Consider the following 6,416-nt stretch of genomic DNA (forward strand, 5'->3'; position numbering starts at 1 on the left):
GAACGTCTGGAATAGTAAAACAGAGAACAAGGGTGGAGCAGAGGAGAGAGCAGGAGAGAAACAGGAGGAGCAGAGGAGAGACCAGGAGAGAAACAGGAGGGAGCAGAGGAGAGAGACAGGAGAGAGACAAGAGAGAGACAGGAAGAGAAAACAGGAGGGAGCAGAGGAGAGAGACAGGAGAGAGACAAGAGAGAGACAGGAGAGAAACAGGAGGGAGCAGAGGAGAGAGACAGGAGGGAGCAGAGAGGAGAGAGAGACAGGAGAGACGACAGGAGGGAGCAAGAGGAGAGAGACAGGAGAGAGACAGAGAGAGAGAGACAGGAGAGGAGAGAGACAGGAGGGAGCAGAAGGAGAGAGAACAGGAGAGAAACAGGAGAGCAGAGGAGAGAGACAGGAGAGAGACAAGAGAGAGACAGGAGAGAAACAGGAGAAGGGAGCAGAGGAGAGAGACAGGAGAGAGACAGGAGAGAGAACAGGAGGGAGCAGAAGGAGAGAGACAGGAGAGACAGGGAGAGACGGAAGAGGCAGAGGAGAGAGACAGGAGAGAAACAGGAGGGAGCAGAGAGAGAGCAACAGGAAGAGACAGAGGGAGAGACAGGAGAGAGGACAGGAGGGAGCAGGGAGAGAGACAGGAGAGAGCAGAGAGAGAGACAGGAGGGAAGGAGGAGAGAGACAGGAGAGAGACAGGAGAGAACAGGAGGGAGCAGAGGAGAGAGACAGGAGGAGAGACAAGAGAGAGACAGGAGAGAAACAGGAGGGAGCAGAGGAGAGAGACAGGAGAGAAACAGGAAGGGAGCAGAGGAGAGAGACAGGAGACAAGAGAGAGACAGGAGAGAAACAGAGGGAGAGAGGAGAGGACAGGAGAAGAGACAGGAGAGAGAAACAGGAGGAGCAGAGGAGAGAGACAGGAGAGAACAGGAGGAGAAGAGAGAGAGAGAGGAGAGACAGGAGAAACAGGAGGGAGCAGAGGAAGAGACAGGAGAGAGACAGGAGAGAGAACAGGAGAGAGCAGAGAGAGAGACAGGAGAGAGACAGGAGAGAAACAGGAGGGAGCAGAGGAGAGAGAACAGAGAGAGACAGGAGAGAAACAGGAGGGAGCAGAGGAGGAGACAGGAGAGAGACAGGAGGGAGCAGGAGGGAGAGAGACAGGAGGAGACAGGAGGGAGCAGAGGAGAGAGACAGGAGAGAGACAGGAGGGAGCAAGAGGAGAGAGACAGAGAGAAGACAGGAGGGAGCAGAGGAGAGAGACAGAGAGACAGGCAGGGAGAAGAGGGAGAACAGGAGAGAGGCAGGAGGGAGCAGAGGAGAGAGACAGGAGGGAGACAGGAGAGAGACAGGAGGGAGCAGAGGAGAGGAGGGAGAGAGACAGGAGGGAGCAGAGGAGAAGTGACAGGTGAGAGACAGGAGGGAGCAGATGAGAGAGACAGGAGGGAGCAGAGGAGAGAGACAGGAGGGAGACAGACAGAAGGAGCAGAGGAGAGTGACAGGAAGAGATGCAGGAGGGAGCAGAGGGGAGAGACAGGAGAGCAGAGGAGAGAGCAGGAGGGAGACAGAGGACAGGGGAGAGAGGAGAAGACAGGAGTGAGCAGAGGAGAGAGACAGGAGTGAGCAGAGGAGAGAGAAGGAGGGAGCAGAGGAGAGGAGAGAGACAGGAGGGAGCAGAGGAGGAGAGACAGGAGGGAGCAGAGGAGAGAGACAGGAGGGGCAGAGGAGAGAGACGGGAGGGAGCAGAGGAAGAGAGACGGAGGGAGCAGAAGGAGAGGAGGACAAGCAGGAGAGAGGAGAGAGACAAGAGGGAGCAGAGGGGAGAGACGGGAGGAGCAGAGGAGAGACAAGATGGAAACAGGAATGGAGCAGACGAGAGAGACAGGAGGGAGCAGAGACAGAGCGAGAGAGAGAGGAAAAGGTTGTCCTTGCTCATCGTCTAATTAAATCAAATCAAGGGGAGAGCAAGGAGGACAGGAGGAGAGGTATGAAAGAAAGAAAGAAACAGAAAAAAAAGAGCAAGCCTAGACAGAGGCAAGTGACAAGAGAGGAAGAAAGAAAGAGCGAAAAGGGAGCAGGGAAGGAGGAGAAAGCTTAGCTGAGAGAGACAGAGTCCACACCACACTTGGTTGAAGGATCAGCATCAAAGCACCCCTTTAGGGGGCAAGAGATGATGAAAGCGTTTGACCATAGGAGCATTTTTGTGTGGAAAAACAGACATCAATGAGCGCCATTCTAATCACGAACAGCCAAACTGGGGCAACAGAGCCCATGCACTCTAATTAGAAAGACATAACTGGGCAACAGAACTCTGTGTGTCTGCATCTCAAACATCTCTCGTTTGACAAACAGACAGGGTTCCTTACATTCAGTCATTAAAGATCAGATTTAGCTTTGTCTCCAACTGTTGATACACAAGAGACGAAGCTAATTGCTGTGTGTGTGTGTGTGTGTGTGTGTGTGTGTGTGTGTGTGTGTGTGTGTGTGTGTGTGTGTGTGTGTGTGTGTGTGTGTGTCCTGGTGAGTTGAGGAGCCTTCAGTTTGGTGTTTTAATTGAGGTCTTGTGGTTTTCTCATCACACGCGGAGAGAGGAGAGAGACAAGAGGGAGCAGAGGGGAGAGACGGGAGGGAGCAGAGGAGAGACAAGATGGAAACAGGATGGAGCAGAGGAGAGAGACAGGAGGGAGCAGAGACAGAGCGAGAGAGAGAGAGGAAAAGGTGTCCTTGGCTCATCGTCTAATTTAAAACAAATCAAATCAAGGGGAGAGCAAGGGAGGACAGGAGGAGAGGGTATGAAAGAAAGAAAGAAACAGAAAAAAAAGAGCAAGCCTAGACAGAGAGCAAGTGACAGAGAGGAAGAAAGAAAGAGMGAAAAGGGGAGCRAGGGAAGGAGGGAGAAAGCTAGCTGAGAGAGACAGAGTCCACACCACACTGGTTGAAGGGATCAGCATCAAAGCACCCCTTTAGGGGGCAAGAGATGATGAAAGCGTTTGACCATAGGAGCATTTTTTGTGTGGAAAAACAGACATCAATGAGGCCAGTCTAATCACAAAAAGCCAAACTGGGCAACAGAGCCCATGCACTCTAATTAGAAAGACATAACTGGGCAACAGAACTCTGTGTGTCTGCATCTCAAACATCTCTCGTTTGACAAACAGACAGGGTTCCTTACATTCAGTCATTAAAGATCAGATTTAGCTTTGTCTCCAACTGTGTGATACACAAGAGACGAAGCTAATTGTGTGTGTGTGTGTGTGTGTGCGTGCGTGCGTGCGTGCGTGCGTGCGTGTGTGTGTGTGTGTGGTGAGTTGAGGAGCCTTCAGTTTGGTGTTTTAATTGAGGTCTTGTGGTTTTCTCATCACATCTTGCACCAAACATCGCAGGCATTCAGTTGAATGGAAAAAGAGGAGAGGAATAGGAGGTTAAAAGACCCATCATGACCCTTAGAGTGGAGCAACACTATTGGGAACAGCAGTACCTCAAGATAAAGGAGAGGTGGGGAAGAGGTTGAGGACGAGGGGGGCAGAGGTTGAAAATGAAAGGCAGGGGAGGATGGAGAGTGCTGAAGAGCGAGAGAGAGAGTGCGATCGATCGAAATAATGAAAAGAGCTGGAAGTGAGTGTGACCCACCGTTTGACATTAGAGGCCTCGTACACCCCACTGTCCCCGGCCACGGACTCGTCTGACACGGCTGCTGACACACAGGCGGGCCTGTCCTCCCCCGGCCTCTGGAGGTCCACGTCTGACAACACAGACGAAGACATGAAGTAAGACACCAAAGTTGATATGCGCGGGTGGCTGCTGCTCTGCTTGCAGGGTCCTCGAGAAAAGCGTTGTCAATGAGCATCGGTTCATTCATTAAATTAAATAAAAAACATGTATTTTCGTATATCTACGAGACACATCCGAGGCGTAAGACATAGATGTGATGGGAACCTATCCCAAACCATAGATTGTGTTCTGTCCAGACATAGATATGTGTTCTGTCCAGACATGGATATGTGTTTCTGTCCCAGACATAGATATGTGTTCTGTCCCAGACATGGATATGTGTGTCCATGTCGCCAGACATGGATATGTGTTTACTAGTCCAGACATAGATATGTGTTCTGTCCCAGACATAGATATGTGTTTCTGTCCCAGACATGGATATGTGTTCTGTCCAAAACATAGATATGTGTTCTGTCCCGACATGAATATGTGTTCTGTCCAGACATGGATATGTGTTCTGTCCCAGACCATAGAGTGTGTTCTGTCCCAGACATGGATATGTGTTCTGTCCCAGACATAGATATGTGTTCTGTCCAAGAACATGGATATGTGTTCTGTCCCAGACAATGGATATGTGTTCTGTCCGACATGGATAGTTTCTGTCCCAGACATGGATATGTGTTCTATGTCCAGACATAGATATGTGTTCCTGTCCCAGACATAGAATATGTTGTTCTGTCCAAGGACATAGGTATGTGTTCTTCCCAGACATGTTGTACCAGTTGGATTTGTCTCTCTAGGTTGAAGGTGCAGGAAGAGGAGACGAGTCCTGGTACAGAAAGGGAGGAATCAACCAGACTGACCACATGCTCCACTCTCAGCTAGAAGGTGTTGTGTGTGTGTGTGTGTGTGTGTGTGTGTGTGTGTGTGTGTTGTGTGTGTGTGTGTGTGTGTGTGTGTGTGTGTGTGTGTGGTGTGTGGTGTGTGTGTGTGTGTGTGTGTGTGCGCGTGTGCACTTCACACTTGTATACCTATACGCAAATACACTCTTGCTCTAAGGCTGCAGTTACAAAGGCAGCCATATTCTGATCTTTTTTTCAGCTAATTGGGTTTTGACCAATTATATCAGTTCTGAAAAAGATCTGATTTCAAAAGATCTGATGTGATTGGTCCAAAGACCATTTAGTGGGAAAAAAGATCAGAATTGGGCGGCCTGTCTAAACTCAGCCAAGTGTTCCTCCAATACACATACATACAGCTACAGTAAATAAAACGTTGCTTTTTGAGGTGCTTGCTCATCGTGCGTGTGGCTGTGTGTTTAATGTGTGTTCTCTCTCTCTCTCTCCCTTACAGTTTGTCGGCCAGTACCCTGTCCGTCTCATCAGGCAGCAGCCTGGGTTCTCTGGCCTCCAGCCGTGGCTCCCTCAACACATCTCTCCTCCGCGGCTCCCTCAACTCCCTCTCCTCCGGAGACCTCTACTACACCCCTGCAGAACCCCCCTCTCCCTAAGACCTGGACATACCAGTGTAAACTGGACCTGCTCCTCCAGGAGCCCTGACCCCCTCTGGGATAAACCACAGGCGGGGAGACCCCCCAGGAACTATCACCACCATCCACGAACACGAGGTGGAGAACCCACACCCACAACAACACGTCGCTTCACACCACACGCCGTCGGAACCGGTACCACTGACCTGGTCCCATTAGCGCCGCTGGTTGAGGGTGTCCTCGAAGCCGTCCGAGCGTCCAAGTCGGTGACGTCGCTTTCCTCGAGGTCGTCGTTGTCTTCTCTCTCGCCGCCGAGCTCGCCGCTGGTGCTGGAGGGGGTCGGGCGTTCCCGCTCGGCAGGCCCACAGGACTTTGGGACGGGGATGTCGGTCTGGTGGTGTCGGACTTTGGCGGTCTCAGCCTGGGATTCTACGACGGCAGGGGATGGGGATGTTTGAGCCGGAGACGGGGGAGAGGGAGAGAGGAGGGGGGGGGGAGGGAAGGGAGAGGGGACTGGCTACCCTCAGAGAGAGTATTACAGGTGAGATATTTGCTGTGTTCAAATTCTTCCTTTTTTTTGTGAACAATTTTTTTTTATTGGGTCACAAGAGCAATACAATCATACAAATAAAGTATTACACTTTCCCCACCCTTTAAAAAAATTCAAACATACCCCTGGCGGACCCACCCAATCCCAACCTTGGACAACTCATAATATATATTAAAAAATATATATAAAAAAAAAATATATATATATATATATATAGAGAGAGAGAGAAAAACAAGTTATCAAATTAAGCAAACATTTGACATCAACACACACCTACAATCATATCCAACAGTTTAGAGATTTCTGAGGCAACTACTTTCCGTGTTTCCAGAGAGGACTGGCTTTATTCATATGGGAAATTCTTCCTTCTCTCCTCCTCCCTTCATTGGAATTTACCACTGATTAGAAATGCCTTGCGCTGCATGGCGCAACGCTGCCACCTAGCAGTCAAAATGGGCTGCACTGAAACAGCACACATTCCCATCGCCAGCCCTCCAGTTCCCCGAACACCACACATTTGTATTGTATCCCCGAACAAATACTCTGCATTCAACTCAAGGGCTTGATGATTAGTTGACAAGTTGAATCAGGGGTGCTTGTCCAGGTTTACAGCAAAATAGTGTACTGGTGGAGGGACTGGAGGAGTGGAGTTAGGAAACGCTGAATCACTCATGCTGAGTT

The 6,416-nt window shown here is 50.2% G+C and overlaps 1 pseudogene; it reads right to left on the minus strand.

The window, feature by feature from the left end:
• LOC111971321 (protein WWC2-like) overlaps positions 1 to 6,416 on the minus strand; it is a 49,395-nt pseudogene that overhangs the window by 14,053 nt on the left and 28,926 nt on the right.

This window comes from Salvelinus sp. IW2-2015, linkage group LG13, assembly GCF_002910315.2.
Source record: "Salvelinus sp. IW2-2015 linkage group LG13, ASM291031v2, whole genome shotgun sequence".
NCBI classification, from domain to species: domain Eukaryota; kingdom Metazoa; phylum Chordata; class Actinopteri; order Salmoniformes; family Salmonidae; genus Salvelinus; species Salvelinus sp. IW2-2015.